The sequence below is a fragment of the Lepidochelys kempii genome, chromosome 27 (genome assembly GCF_965140285.1).
Source record: "Lepidochelys kempii isolate rLepKem1 chromosome 27, rLepKem1.hap1, whole genome shotgun sequence".
NCBI lineage: Eukaryota > Metazoa > Chordata > Testudines > Cheloniidae > Lepidochelys > Lepidochelys kempii.
Genome location: NC_136406.1, coordinates 2763396 through 2779355, shown reverse-complemented (window position 1 = coordinate 2779355; position 15960 = coordinate 2763396). Strand labels below are relative to the sequence as shown.

At 54.0% G+C, this 15960-nt stretch overlaps 1 protein-coding gene and 1 long non-coding RNA gene across 13 annotated transcripts in view; both read right to left on the bottom strand.

Moving 5' to 3' along the window:
* Positions 1-8258, bottom strand: part of PLEKHM1 (pleckstrin homology and RUN domain containing M1) — a 144416-nt gene extending 136158 nt beyond the window's left edge. For 9 of the 12 annotated variants that reach the window (XR_012156415.2, XM_073326188.2, XM_073326184.2 and 6 more), the window contains exons 1-3: positions 8183-8258; positions 5875-6016; positions 4083-4115 (exon numbers count right to left, since the gene is read on the bottom strand). The gene's annotated coding sequence lies outside the window, so the exon portion shown is untranslated. Of the gene's footprint in view, positions 1-4082; positions 4116-5874; positions 6431-8182 lie in introns of those variants that run through there. The other 3 variants (XM_073326187.2, XM_073326185.2, XM_073326186.2) reach the window with 3 other exon arrangements.
* Positions 8259-13468: 5210 nt separating this feature from the next.
* On the bottom strand, positions 13469-15711 carry LOC140904111 (uncharacterized). Its single transcript, XR_012156437.1, has 3 exons — positions 15665-15711; positions 15405-15562; positions 13469-13598 (listed from the first exon to the last, which is right to left on the bottom strand). It is a non-coding gene; the product is annotated as an uncharacterized LOC140904111 (long non-coding RNA).
* Positions 15712-15960: the final 249 nt, after the last annotated feature.

The following is a 15960-nucleotide window of genomic DNA, read 5'->3' as shown; positions in this document are numbered from 1 at the left end:
ATATCTCTCAAATGCAGCAAAAGGAGAGTTTTCACCTGCATACACACGTAACAGGTAATTAGCAAGTGCTGGAGATAAGGGGAAGTTCTGTGGCCTGTATTATACAGGAGCTCAGACTAGACAATGACGGTGGTTCCTTCTGACCTTGGAACTTACGCACCTATGAACTCAGAGCTCCTGTGTTCTTAGGCCTTGTCTACACTGGCAAGTTTCTGCACAGTAAAGCAGCTTTCTGGGGTGTAACTCCTGAGGTGTGCAGAAACTCCTCAGCTGCAAAAAACCCACCTGCGCTGCATTGCCAGGGTAAACACATCAATTGCTTTCAGCGCTGTAATTGGCCTCCGGAAGCGTCCCATAATCCCGCAAGTGGCCGCTCTGCTCATTGTTTTGAACTCGGCTGTCCTGGAGACATGCGCCTCTCCCCTTTCAAAGCTCCCTTTCTGACAGCCCTTGCACGCTGTGCCGGTCTGCTCTGGGACACAAAGCAAACCATTATTGTGGAATGATCCTGCCGGTGAACACAGCGGCAGGTGTGTGTGTGTGTTACAAGACAGCATGCTGACACACTCTCTGTTCCCCAAAACACAGTGTCTCTCCCCCCACATACACACACACACTCCCTGTCACACACTCTCGCCCCTCCTCTTCAGTTGAAAAGCGGCTGGCAAGGTACTGGAATGCCCATGGAACAATGGGACTGGGAAACCTGCATCATGTGATGCTGTGCCTGCCCCATGAGGCATTGCAACCCCTTCCCAAAGCACCCTGTGGCCACTTGCACCGTGGGGTAGCTACCCCAGTGCGCTGCTCTCTGGGCCATTGCAAGAGCTGCTAATCTGGATGCGCTCTGCCATCACAAGGAGCAGAGTGTGCACACACAACAGCGCTTTAATAAAAGTGGTGTAACTTGTTGCACAAAAAATTTGCAGTGTAGACATACCCTTACTGTGACACTGTGGAGCCAACACAAGAATTTGATATGAAGAGATCAGATAAAGTTGGAAAATTCCATAGTGTTTCAATGAAGTTTTGCTCTGTCTGGAGAGTGAGGTGGAGTTGTAGACAAAAATACATTGTGCAACCCACAGCTATTGGGATGGGGATTTTCTTCTATGATGTGACATGTTATCTAACATCCTAGAGAAGTTCAAACTGGATTATCTGACACTACTAAGTGATCACAGAATTTAAGAGTGCGCTGTAAAGCACACAGCACAAGGAGACAGTTAGGGTTGATAGTTTAATCCTATCTCTGCATTTCCTGGCTTGCATATGAAATTACTCAGCTTTGCCATGGCAAACACTATTTTAAGCACGGAATTTTCTCGTTTAAAAAATTAGCAGTACAGATAAACAAAGGAAGTTACAAAAATATTGAGTGTATGTGTATGTTGGGTCCATGCCTGGGGCATGGTGGAGTGCACGGAGTATGTTTGACTGAGACGCTCTGTAGTGCATGTACGCACCCGCGTCTGGTCCATATCTAGGATTTGGCCTCTGAAGTTGGTGTAACGTGCCTCGGAGGGAGGGTCTAGCTGAGATGTCACTAGAGTACGTACAGGTTTGCCTGTGTGTGCAGTCTGTACCCTCTGCCTCTTGCACATTACCCAATCTCTCCGAGCCTGCATACTGCAGTGACAAGGACTTACGAGAGATGGAGAAACAAAGCGTAACTCAGAAAATGGAGCCCACATTAGGTACATTCAATCCCACCTCTGCTCTCTGTCTCTGCACATCATTACTGTATGAGCTAAGCCTTCACAAGAAATTCACAGAGCCTAAATCACTGAGCCAGCTTCACCCTCTCCAAATAAAACACACCCATTCCAAGGTGCCTGAGTGAAACAGGAAGCCTGCCAGCAAGCACCGTCTACATACTTGTGCCAGCTCTCCTCGAGCTAGTGTGCTAAAACAGTAGCGTAGCTGGAGTCGCACAGACAGCGCCCAGGAGGCTCAGGCAGGTGTGGACTCAGCACGCTGCTACCCACTATTTTTAGCACACTAGCTCGATGAGAGCTGGGAATCACACCCCTAGCTCCAAGTTCTGACTCAGCCTCAGAGTGAACTCAGACAAGGTGAAACTTTACCTGTGCGGAAATGGAATGACTCGTCCAATCTGCTGGGATCCATTTCAGTGACACTGCACCCTGCTCCCGTCACTTCCAGGTACTAATCCCCTTGGAATGCAGTAGTGTCACCTGGCAGGTGAGCATTCCTGCGTTCCAAGGGGATGATCTCCTTTTCCTCTTCCTCTGTCCAGTCACAACAAAAGAATGGGAGCAAGGGCCATGACTGAAATCTGATGTTGCAGCCTGACCCATGGAAAACGGGTGGCCTGGATCTCTCTGCCAGCCTGGGGAAGTGAAGTGTGTACGTGAAGGGAATGCCACTGCGGCTTCTTAACCAGAGAGTAAAGAGTGCAGTCTGCTCCACCAGACCAGGGGCGCTCATCTTCACTCCCTGGGGACTTCCAGAACAGCAGCAATCCCACCGTGATTCTCCTGCTGACCCAAGTTCCCTGGAGAATGCAGAAGCAACCTCAGAGTCTCCCTGCAGCACTCAGTGGGTTGGGAGGGGGCAGGATTAAAGACCAGGACCACCAAAAAGGTTGGAGGATCCAGTTACTGGCACACTCCACTTAAAGGGCCCTCACATTCATGAGCACTTATGCAGGCAACTACCCCACTGAAGCACTAATCCAGGTGAGCAGGGGTCTCAGTGAGGCCCACAATTCACTATAATCCAATTCTTCTGCAGGAAGAGAATTTCATGAACCCCACCTCTGTGCCCATTCAGGTCCACCCTAGAAAGATTCCCCTTCAAGACTGTTCCCTGGGAGCGGCAGCATCTCTGAGCCAGTGAGCAATATGATTTGCAGTCAGAAAAGAGCTGTGTAGGGACACGGAGAACTACAGGCTACTCAATCATGTGCTATGTTCTTTGGGGAGCATGCACCCTGCACCTTAAACTGTGATGCAGAAGCTCCAGCTGAAAGATGGGTGAAGCAGAAAATAGAGCACAAGGTGTGGTCACTTTTGAAACAATCTGTGATCTCATGTCAAAGGAGCAGCAAGAAACACCATATGAAGGTGGCAGGCCACACTCCACTGAATGCACCAATAGCAAAGAGTGAAGAAAAAGTCCAATTAGCTGTGCCAGACTCCTGCTCTTGGGAGGGTTGGGGAGAGCGCAGAGTCAAACCTAATGCAGCTGCCAAGTGGGGTAGGAAGCAACTCCTGGCAGAGAACCTGACTCTTCTCCTGCTCCACCCACTCACACGGCAGGGTGCTGCATGGCCTACTGACATCCCCTAGCTACCTCAGCTCCAACTGGCGACGGCACCCCACGCAAAACACCACTGTACAGATTTTCAGAATGGTGCTGCCCCACTGAAGCCCTAGGGAAATCTGTCACCTCCCTGCAAAGGAAATTTACTCCTCTCCTGAGATGCTGCCTGACCTGCTCAGCACTTCTCTTAGCATCAGCTTTCAAACCCAAAGGGACAGCTGCAGCTGGGGATGGAAGACCCCCAATACTATCTTCAATCAAACACCATTTCAAAGTCCTGTTATAGCGACAAGAGAGGACTTACTACGGCTTGGGGTGGTGCGGAGGGAGCAGGGTAAGGGGAGAGGAATCAGCAGCCTAGAGGAGAAGTCAACACCAAGAGAAGCTGACCCTATCACTCAGACTTTCATCTCGTGGCTTTGTCCTGAGGACAAAGTTCACGGTTAGCACAAGGTTTGTAACTTGATAACTCCAGTTTGTTAATAAGATGCTACTTGTGAAAAGAAAATACTGCATTCTCATTCAGCCATTGGGAGATGCTGCAAAGTACTCCATAAAAGAGGTGGAGATGTGATTCCAATACCAAGAGTCTATGATCTGGAATAAAATATAAAATCCCTTGATAATGAAGTTTGCGCACAACAAAAAGATTGGTCAGGTGGTGAACAACAACACAGACAAGTTACAGACAGAGCAATCTGCATCACTGGGCAAGCCAGATGCAATCAAACAACATGTGTTTTAATATGGCCAAATGCAAGGTCATACACTTAGGAACAAAAAGTGTAACTTACAGGATGGGGGCTGGATCTTGGAAGGCAGTGACTCTGTAAAGGAATTAGAGATCATTGTATTTAACAAAGAACACGAGGTCCAAATGCAATGCTGTGCCAAAAAGGGCGAACAGTGTATAAACAGAGGATTACTGAGCATGAGGAGGGTGGTGATTTTACATCTGTATACAGCACTGCTGAGACCACTACAGAAATATTGCACCCTATTCTGATTTTTAAAAGGATGCTGAAAAAATGAAGACACTTCAGAGAAGCTTTTAGACACAACAAATCGTGTATCTTAGCAGGGGGTTAGATGGCCCTTGAGGACCCTTCTAACCCTATGGTTCTAGGATTTTAAGAACCACAAGAACGATTTGAGGTTTGGAAAACTTTAAAAACAACAACAACGAGAGACTCGGGATGCTCAGAGCTCGTCTACACTTAGCCTGGTCTACACTACACAGTTAGGTGCACGTAAGGCAGCTTACATTGATCTACCACTGTAAGCATTTACACTAAACTGCAGCTCCCACCAATGTAACTTGCCCACGACACTGATTTAACTCCACCTCTGCGAGAGGCGTAGTGCTCAAGTCAATGTAGTTAGGTCACCGCAGTGTAGAAACTGCATGGCTTACATTAAGAAAGGAGGACTTGTGGCACCTTAGAGACTAACCAATTTATTTGAGCATGAGCTTTCGTGAGCTACAGCTCACTTCATCGGATGCATTCAGTGGAAAATTCAAAAGATGTTTTTATACACACAGAACATGAAAAAATGGGTGTTTATCACTTCAAAAGGTTTTCTCTCCCCCCACCCCACTCTCCTGCTGGTAATAGGTTTATTACTATAAAGAAAACCTTTTGAAGTGATAAACACCCATTTTTTCATGGTCTGTGTGTATAAAAAATCCTCACTGCATTTTCCACTGAATGCATCCGATGAAGTGAGCTGTAGCTCACAAAAGCTCATGCTCAAATAAATTGGTTAGTCTCTAAGGTGCCACAAGTCCTCCTGTTCTTTTTGCGAATACAGACTAACACGGCTGCTCCTCTGAAACCTGGCTTACATTGACTGCCTTTCAGACGCCCTCCCACAATGCCCAACACCGACACTTAAAGCGGTGCAAGCGCTCCTGGTGAGGACACGCACCACTGCTACAAGGACCGTGGCGCCAACCTGCAAAAGCAGTTTAATTACGGCAGCGGCTGTACACTGACGTAACTTAGCTCAACTACGTTTTGTAGCGTAGACTTGCCTTACAGCACTTCGGCTACGTCTACGCTGCACACCTTACAGCAGCACCCCCAAGAAGGGGCCGTAGCTTTGTCAGCTGGAGAGCGTCTTCCTACCGACAATGCACTGTCCACACCGATGCTTTTCGTCAGCAAAACTTCTGATGGTCGGGGTGTGTTTTTTCGTACCCGACTGAGAAAAGTTTTACCGATGAAAGTGCAGTGTAGACAAAGCCTTAGTGAAGACGCTGCCGGCACCTCCTATCAGTGTAGGTACCCCACCCCCCGCCCCCCAAGGTGGTAGCTATGTGGACACAGCACTGTCTATGCCAGGGTTAGATTGGCATAACCACGTCACTCCCGAATGTGGCTATACCGACATAAGTTTGTTGTGCAGACAAGGGCTAAGTCTATTTAGCTGATTGAAGAGAAGGTGAAGAGGTGACTTGATCACAGCTATAAGTACCACATGGGGAGCTTTCTGATGCCGGTAGGTTCTCTAACAAAGTCACAAGCTCTAGTGGTCAGTAGTTAAGAGATAGAAAAACATTTTTTAACAGTGAGGGTAACTAACCATTTGAACAGATTACTGAGATATGAGGCAGATTCTCCATCACTTGGAGTCATTAAATCAAGGTTGGGTGTTTTTCTAAAAGATATGCTCTAGTAATCAGGTTTGATGCAGCGGATGAATTTCTAAGACCTGGATCACGCATCTGCAAACCACACAGGGAGAGAAGGGACATGGAGCGGAATTCAGGGACAAGAGAGGAGAGGAGCGAGGAGAGAGCGGAGAGCCAACAGTAGTTGGAGGAAAGGAGCTGGGGGAGGTTCGAAAGCTGATGTCAGTGGCACCCAGAGGACAAACCTGGGTATCGGTGGCATTCAGGACAGTTACTCTAATCAAGACCATCAACAAGCTTAAGCTGCTAGTTTTCAGGGCAGGGACGATGTTGCCTCTGTGTCTGGGCAGCACCTAGCTCAGCGGGACCGGGATGCTTAGCGGGACCACGGGGCATTACTGCAATAAAAGTAATGCACAACAGCAGATGGGCCCAACTGACCAAGTTTACAGGAGGGAGATACCAGCTCCAGGCAAACCAAACACAACAAAGGAATCCGCCTGGCGCTCTCTGCCAGCTGCGCCCGGAAAGCCCTGGGACTGGACGCAAGGGCACTAGGTGGCCGGTGGGGTTGGGGTTCAGAGGGATTGGCGGGTGCGCTCTTAAGCAGCGATTCTCCCTTCCCGCAGCGGGACCCCCACACCCGCCACCCTCTCACTGAGAGCCAGGCAGCGCCGCCTCTCGTGGGGCACGCCGGGAAGTTCTTGAGGCTTCTTGCCCCCCGGGCAGCGCAAAGTGTCCTTCCAAAACGGAGCAGCTGAGACGGAGTTAATGCGGAAGCAAAGACGAACCCAGGGTTCCCAGGCAGCCCCGCTCCCCGCAGCACGGGGGGGGGGGGGGGCGGGGGGTCCGAGCCCTGCTCCCCGCAGCACGGGGGGGCGTGGGGGGGTCCGAGCCCCGCAGCACGGGGGGGCGTGGGGGGGTCCGAGCCCGGCTCCCCGCAGCACGGGGGGGCGTGGGGGGCTCCGAGCCCCGCAGCACGGGGGGGCGTGGGGGGGTCCGAGCCCCGCAGCACGGGGGGGCGTGGGGGGGTCCGAGCCCCGCAGCACGGGGGGGCGTGGGGGGGTCCGAGCCCGGCTCCCCGCAGCACGGGGGGGCGTGGGGGGGTCCGAGCCCGGCTCCCCGCAGCACGGGGGGGCGTGGGAGGGTCCGAGCCCGGCTCCCCGCAGCACGGGGGGGCGTGGGGGGCTCCGAGCCCCGCAGCACGGGGGGGGCGTGGGGGGGTCCGAGCCCCGCAGCACGGGGGGGCGTGGGGGGGTCCGAGCCCGGCTCCCCGCAGCACGGGGGGGCGTGGGGGGGTCCGAGCCCGGCTCCCCGCAGCACGGGGGGGCGTGGGGGGGTCCGAGCCCCGCACCCGCAGCACGGGGGGGCGTGCGGGGGTCCGAGCCCCGCACCCGCAGCACGGGGGGGGAGTGGGGGGGTCCGAGCCCCGCTCCCCGCAGCACGGGGGGGCGTGGGGGGGTCCGAGCCCAGCACACGCAGCACGGGGGGGCGTGGGGGGGTCCGAGCCCCGCTCCCCGCAGCACGGGGGGGGCGTGGGGGGGTCCGAGCCCCGCTCCCCGCAGCACGGGGGGGCGTGGGGGGGTCCGAGCCCAGCACACGCAGCACGGGGGGGCGTGGGGGGTCCGAGCCCCGCACCCTCAGCACGGGGGGGCGTGGGGGGGTCCGAGCCCCGCACCCTCAGCACGGGGGGGGAGTGGGGGGGTCCGAGCCCCGCTCCCCGCAGCACGGGGGGGGGAGTGGGGGGGTCCGAGCCCCGCTCCCCGCAGCACGGGGGGGGGGAGTGGGGGGGTCCGAGCCCCGCTCCCCGCAGCACGGGGGGGGGCGTGGGGGGGTCCGAGCCCCGCTCCCCGCAGCACGGGGGGGGGCGTGGGGGGGTCCGAGCCCCGCACCCTCAGCACGGGGGGGGAGTGGGGGGGTCCGAGCCCCGCACCCTCAGCACGGGGGGGGGCGTGGGGGGGTCCGAGCCCCGCTCCCCGCAGCACGGGGGGGGCCGTGGGGGGTCCGAGCCCCGCTCCCCGCAGCACGGGGGGGGGCGTGGGGGGTCCGAGCCCCGCACCCGCAGCACGGGGGGGGCGCGGGGGGGTCCAGCCCTGCCTCCCGCGGGCGGCCCCAGGAGACCCGGCGGGGGCCGGGCCGGGGGGGCGGCGGGGGCGGGGCACGCGGGGCGGGGGGCGGGGCCAGCCGGGGGCGGCGGGGGGCGGCGAGGGAGGGGGCGCGCGGGGGCTCTGGGGCGGGGCGGGGCGGGCGCGCGCTCACCTGCTCCGCGGCCCCGAGGCTCCGGCTGGGAACCCGGAAGCGCAGGCGCCGCCGAGCGCGCGCCCCCCCCGCCCGCGTGACCCGCGACGACCGAGGGGCGGGGCCAGGGGCGGGGGAGACACGCCCCGGGGGGCGGAGTCGGAGTCGGAGTCTCGCTTCTGCAGCCGGGAAACGGGCGGAGGACGCCGGGGGGGGCGGGTCGGTGGAAATTGGTGCTGCCCCCCCCGCCCCTCCCCCTCAGGCTCGGGGCTGGGGGGGGGTTGGGGTACAGGAGGAGGTGAGGGGGGCGGGCTCGGGGCTGGGGGGGGTTGGGGTACAGGAGGAGGTGAGGGGGGCGGGCTCGGGGCTGGGGGGGGTTGGGGTACAGGAGGAGGTGAGGGGGGCGGGCTGGGGGGGGGTTGGGGTACAGGAGGAGGTGAGGGGGGCGGGCTCCGGGAGGGAGTTTGGGTGCGGGGGGCGGGCTCGGGGCTGGGGGGGGTTGGGGTGCAGGAGGAGGTGAGGGGGCGGGCTCGGGGCTGGGGGGGGGTTGGGGTGCAGGAGGAGGTGAGGGGGGCGGGCTCGGGGCTGGGGGGGGGTTGGGGTGCAGGAGGAGGTGAGGGGGGCGGGCTCGGGGCTGGGGGGGTTGGGGTACAGGAGGAGGTGAGGGGGCGGGCTCGGGGCTGGGGGGGGTTGGGGTGCAGGAGGAGGTGAGGGGGCGGGCTCGGGGCTGGGGGGGGTTGGGGTGCAGGAGGAGGTGAGGGGGCGGGCTCGGGGCTGGGGGGGTTGGGGTGCAGGAGGAGGTGAGGGGGGCGGGCTCGGGGCTGGGGGGGGGTTGGGGTACAGGAGGAGGTGAGGGGGCGGGCTCGGGGCTGGGGGGGGGTTGGGGTGCAGGAGGAGGTGAGGGGTGTGGCACGTACCTCGAGCGGCTCCCGAAAGCGACCCGCATGCCCCTCTGGCAGTGTGTGTGAGGCGGGATCTCCGCACGCCGCTGCCCACAGAGACCGGCCAGGCTGCTCCCCTTGGCCGCCGTTCCCGTGCCAGAGTTGGCATTCGGGGCAGGGGCAGTGCGCGGAGGCGGGATAGGGGGGTGGCACCGAGTGGAGTGAGGGCGGGTGGAGTGAGGGCCAGCAGTGGTGGCAGGGCCAGGGATGCTCTGGGGGAGGCAAGTGGGCGCAGAAGGTGGGGCTGGGGAGAGACCCAGCCCCGAGCATTGGCCTCTGACATAGAAAGGACGACACAAAATGTTAAATTACTTTGAAAAATCAGAGGAGGTGACTTAAGTGGGAATTCCAGTCCTGGAGGCACTCAAAACTAGCGGCACTAACAATGGGGTGGTGATCAAATGGGGCTTTTCCATCTATATTATTATGTAGTAAATTGCCATTTTGCAGTCCCCTTTATTGTGGTGGTTCAAACAGTGGACAGACCCAATGTCGCTGCTCGTCCCTGAAGCTATTCGTATGTGTGACGTCGACATGCCCAGGCAGGTATGGTCCTGTGCGTGACCAGCCATCTGCTCAGTATTTCACCAAAGGGGGCCACCGTAGCTCTGTCAAAAACAAAGAACCAACGGATTGTCGTGGCTATTGGGAAAGGTTTTGATGGTAAATAGTTTAAGAAATATGTAAAATAAAGAATATTAGGTTTCAAAACTGTTTAAGTGAGAACTTATCACCAAAGACCAGGTGCGGTCTTGGCTAACTCAGTCAACGCTGAGAAGAATGGACGTGCATGGAGCCAGCCATGTTTGTTGTCTGAACCAGGTGTAGGCTCTCAAGATTTACAAAGACAAAAGAACCCCAAGGAAAGTCTCCGAAACGGGGACCTCTGGCTGGGTAAGAGACAGTGGTCTGTAATTGTATAAGAGATGAAGAAAGAACGCAGATTATTATCTGTTACTGAGGAGAAACTCTGCCAGTGGCAGTCTCTCACGAAAGGTAGATGCCAGCATTCTAGACTGAACTAGGACTGACCATTGGGTGAGAGACCTTATAAGACAGGAAAGTAACTTTTTAATAATTATAGGCTATAGATTGTGTGTTATGTTCTGCTTTCACCTGTAACTGTATGTTTCCACACCCTTACATTTGCTTTTATTTGAATCTCAACCCCAGACTGTAAAATAAACTTCAGTTTTTTTCTGTAGATGTGTCTACGGGCTTTGTGCTAAGGAGTGTTAAAGTGAGGTGAAACCAGTGAGCTGGGGTGCACTGCTTCCACGGAGCCAGTGGATCGGTGAACATTGTGGGTATCCAGTAGCTAAGGGACTGGGCAATCGAGTGTAGCAAAATGGTATGTGTAGCCAGGATTGGGAGAGGGTGGGGCTTGTGTTTCCAGCAGCCGGTAGTTGGGGAGGGTCTCCCCTCGGGAGTAGGGACCAGGCTTACTCCTGCTGTGAGCTGCTGGTGGTGATACACCCTGGACACCTCGGGTAATCCCCAAAAGTGTCACCGTATAGTTTTGTGGTATGCAATAAAACCTAGAGATGGCACCTATCGGTCACTCACCTTGTTTACCCCCCCCCCCCCCCCGGCTGATTGCTCCATTCGCCTTGAATGTTACAGGGTTGGGACTCCATTCAGCCCTGGTCACGGTGCATCCCAGAACATCTGCCTGGAACATCTCCATGCAGTGACACATGGTGCCCATAAACCCTGCTTCATGGGCAGGCCTCGGAGTTAGCCAATGCAGTGCCCAAAGGGCATGAGCCTGGCCAGGGAGCCAGCGTGGCCAGGATGTGATTTAGCATATCCCCTGCGAGAGCTACTTTAAAGCTGCCCTTCCAAGGTTGAGCCCCTGCAAACTATGATCAGGGGACTGGAACACATGACTTATGAGGAGCGGCTGAGGGAACTGGGATTGTTTAGTCTGCAGAAGAGAAGAGTGAGGGGGGATTTGATAGCTGCTTTCAACTACCTGAAAGGGGGTTCCAAAGAATCATAGACTATCAGGGTTGGAAGGGACCTCAGGAGGTCATCTAGTCCAACCCCCTGCTCAAAGCAGGACCAATCCTCAACTAAAACATCCCACCCAAGCCTTTGTCAAGCCGGACCTTAAAAACCTCTAAGGAAGGAGATTCTACCACCTCCCTAGGTAACGCATTTCAGTGTTTCACTACCCTCCTAGTGAAAAAGTTTTTCCTAATATCCAACCTAAACCTCCCGCACTGCAACTTGAGACCATTGCTCCTTGTTCTGTCATCTGCCACCACTGAGAACAGCCAAGCTCCATCCTCTTTGGAACCCCCCTTCAGGTAGTTGAAGGTTACAATCAAATCTCCCCTCACTCTTCTCTTCTGCAGACTAAAGAAGCCCAGTTCCCTCAGCCTGTCCTCATAAGTCATGTGCCCCAGACTCCTAATAATTTTTGTTGCCCTTCGCTGGACTCTCCAATTTATCCACATCCTTCTTGTAGTGTGGGGCCCAAAATTGGACACAGTACTCCAAATGAGGCCTCACCAATGTCGAATAGAGGGGAACGATCACAGGACGATCACGTCCCTCGATCTGCTAGAGGATTGATCTAGGCTGCTCTCAGTGGTAGCAGATGACAGAACAAGGAGTAATGGTCTCAAGTTGCAGTGGGGGAGGTTTAGATTGGATATTAGGAAAAACTTTTTCACTAGGAGGGTGGTGAAGCACTGGAATGCGTTACCTAGGGAGGTGGTGGAATCTCCTTCCTTTGAGGTTTTTAAGGTCAGGCTTGACAAAGCCCTGGCTGGGATGATTTAGTTGGGGATTGGCCCTGCTTTGAGCAGGGGGTTGGACTAGATTCCCAACTTTATCACAGGCTCCTTGTGTTACGTTGGGGAAATCATTTAATGTCTTGAGCCCTAGCTCTCCCTCTGTACCAAGGATGAGAAATTTCAGAGTAGCAGCCGTGTTAGTCTGTATTCACAAAAAGAAAAGGAGGACTTGTGGTACCTTAGAGACTAACCAATTTATTTGAGCATGAGCTTTCGTGAGCTACAGCATCCGATGAAGTGAGCTGTAGCTCACGAAAGCTTATCCTCAAATAAATTGGTGAGTCTCTAAAGTGCCACAAGTCCTCCTGTTCTTTTTAAGGATGAGAAAGTTACCTTTCCGCCCTTGGGACAAGCAATCCATTAATGCTTGTGAGGCACTCTGGCACTATAGTGCTACTATGCATCAGTAGAGAGCCAACAGCCAGGCTCAGGGAGTTTTATAGGATCATAGAAAGAAAAGGAGGACCTAAGGTGCCACAAGTACTCCTTTTTCTTTTTGCGAATACAGACTAACACGGCTGCTTCTCTGAAACCTGTTATAGGATCATAGTTTCTAAATTACCCTTTGTGTTTCCTCAAAACACCTATTTTGACCAGGCCTCCAACAATCTCTGCTTGGCTAGACCTCTCTTCTTGTGAATGACTGATTTCAAGCCAGTGCAGCCTCTCAAACCTTTCAGTCATCACTCATGGATTAATGGACCTGCTCTCTCTCTAGCTGGCTAAGGGAATCAAGGCCGGTGCTCAACTTGATGGCATTTCTCTGTCTGTTTGGACATAATACAGTCAGGTTTGAACAGAGCATAGGATCAACTCCAATATTTCACGGTATCAGTGGGCAGAACCCTATTCCTTTTGGTGACCATTAGAGAACAGCAGAGGGAAAGGAGGGACACTTGGGGCCCCTGGCAGCGGGTTAGCAGACCCATTGCCTTTAGCCAGGGCTGTAATTGATTACAGATCAAAGAACTGGTTGATGACAGCCATTAACACCTTCCAGCATAACCGAGCCCCCCATGTCAGTTCTGCCCGTTGTCTCAGTAGGGTTAAAAGTGGTGACACCTTAAATAATGTATCTCCCAGGCAGGAAGAAAAGAAATAATAATCGTGAGGGAGAAGTGGGGAATGGAAAGGCCTGGCATTGGGTGGTGGGGGAGGGGAGAAAGGGAGACCCTGGTAGGGAGAATGGGGGAGCACACAAAGTCTTTGGCATGGGGGAGAGAAGGGGTGACCCTGGTAGGGGGGCACACAGAACCCCTGGCATAGGGGGAATGGGGCAGTACACAGAGCTCTGGCATGGAGGAAGAGAATGCCGGACGTGGTATGGGGAAAAGTGGGGAATGGGGGACACATAGGTTATGTCTACACAGGGAAGAAAAATCTGCGGCTGGCCCATGTCAGCCGACTCGGGCTCACGGGGCTGCTTCATTGCTGTGTCTACTTTGCTCAGGTTGGAGCCCAAGCTCTGGGACCCTCCCAGCTCGCAGGGTTAGCACTAAGTCCACACTTGTTCTGTGAAAAAGTATGCATTTTAATCATCAGTTCTGAAGGCGACAGAGAGGATGGCTTCCCGTTTTATCTATGTCACACAGAGCAACATTATAACTTTATACAGTACTCTTGATATACAGTAGTATTCACAAAAATACAAGTTAGTAGCTTTCTTTGCTGGACGACCACTCATATTGTCTTCTAAATAGAAAAAGACAAACATGGAAAGATTTAAAAAGTTTCTGTCTAGCTACAGGAAAAGCTGGATTTTCATTTAATGCACAGCAATATTTTCTTCCTTCTGTTACCTAAGTATCAGAGTAAGATGCAGGGCTGCCACTACGGGAGACTAGAAACTGTTCAGCTCCCCTCTTCCAGTGCTGCCACTTCATCAGTACGTGCTACTGATGCAAAATGCAGCACTGCTCCTGCCCCTGAGCTCAGCTTGAGGAGCTCTCTCTACGCAGGATAAAAGCTCTGGAAGGGTCTGATTCAAAGTCCAATGAGCTTTGGACCAGGACCTAAGGCCTTGATCCAGCAAAGTTGTGGGCTAAGGCCCAGATCCTCAAGGTATTAGGCACCTGACTCTCCTGGGAGTTAGGCTTGTTGGGAACACTGGGGCATGGCCACTAGGTAACTCGAGGGGATGCAAGACCACAAGTGTCGATGAAACCCCCTCGCACTAGGCCCCGGTGTCCTTGGCCCCCCCCCCCCTGCCTGGAGGCACTCGCAGCAGCTCTGTGTGCTAGGCCCAAGTGTCCTTGGCCCCCCCACCTGGAGGCACACACAGCAGTTATGCTGAGAATCTGCAACAGTATGTTGCAGAGTCAGACTGCCTGAAACTAAGCAAGGCCAAACAGGGGAGATATGGAAGAACAATGCTGAATAAAGCAGCTTTATGTATAGCTTAACAAATGATACAGATAATCAGGGAACTAGCTGGGAACTGGATTGGCTGGCTATATGGATACTTGGGGCAGCTTGCTATTGGATAAGTATGCTGGGAAAAAGGATGTATAAAAGCCTGTGTAACTTCCTGCTCTGTTGTGCAGGATTTGAGATTTTATTCTCCCTGTACCTTTTTGCAGCTGCAAATAAACTTTTCTGCTTCTCCACCCCGTTGTGATTATTGGGTGTAGCACACCGGGTAACGAACCACTCAAGCTGTTGTTCAGCCTCTCGGCACTGGGTGCCGGCAACAGGCTCCTAAATATCTTTGAGGGCTTGGGCCTTAGTCTCACTGACTTCAGCAACTGTGTAAGGGCTTTGCTGGATCAGAGCTACAGCTCAAGTTGTGTACCCCACTGAGAGTAAAAGAGAGATCTTGCAGGCCTCGGCCCTAGCCAGCCGAAAGCAGGCGTAACTGAACAACTGCTCATATGCATCTAGCATCTCGGTGGCTTGTTCTCATTCTTCTAGAGGACCCTAGACAGTCCCACGAAAACCCTTATCTGATTACTGAGATGTGGAGATGGAAGCTGAGCACCATGGCAACAAGCCAGTTGTAATGACAACCTTTAGATGAAAATGGGTTGTCCTCTGAAAGGGACTAAAGCCTCTGTGCTCTGCCCCCACTCACATGAGCAGAGGGGAGGAGCAGCAGCAGCTCAGCATCATGCTCTTCCCTTCTCTCTGATCTCAGGGATGCCTCTGGTCCCAGCACGTGGGGCTGGTGAGGAGCGTGAAGGGTCGGCCCGAGGAGATAGCAGTTCTCTGTCGTGTTCTCTCTTCAAGCCCATGGGGGCTCTGGATCACATGTGGAGAGGGGCACTGCAATATGGCTTTGAGGATGGGCAAAGGCAACTGTCCTATGGAGCTGTCCCAAGATGGCCACTCTCCCAGTGCATCATGGGACATCTTCAGGGATGATCTGATGGCAAGTGAGCAAAGGGGAAGTCCCAGAGCCTCCTAGTCCCTGCATGGGTGGGGGATGGTGTGGCTCCAAAGCAGGAGCTCAAGGGGAAATGCAGTGATAACTCTAGGCATTGCTAATATTCCCTGATTTACCTTACATCAGCCCTGTTGAAAATTTCTTCTTCATCCGAAGAGTCTCTGTCATATAATTTCTGGGCCATGGATTTTTTACGTATAGAATCCAGTGGGAGATACATGTCTCTAAGCCAAAGCGGTTTCTCCATACTTGAAGTCTCTGATACACCAGGGACCTGGAAGACAGCAGAGACATTTATACTGTGCTGTAGTGTCAATTACTGGCACATTTGGTAAGTACAATTATCTGGCACATTGAAACTTCTGTCTGTGCTTACCTGATGGATCGCTTCAGAAGAGATTTTGCTCTTTCTTTCTTGGGAGAGTTTCTGAAACGACCTTTTAAAAAAATAACATCACGTAAAGCAAGTTAGTGACTCCTCCTAAATCTCGCTCCCCATGCGCTGCTACCCTGCTCCAGCTGACATGGCACAGTGAGCAGTGGGTTTGGAAGCCAGCCAATAGCCACTCAAACTGTTGTGACGCTTTTGGACTTAACGGATTGGAAATAAAGGGGCTGCAAGGGAGATGGAAAGCCTCCAAGCATTTTTGTCCCTGAAGAATTCCCTCTTTT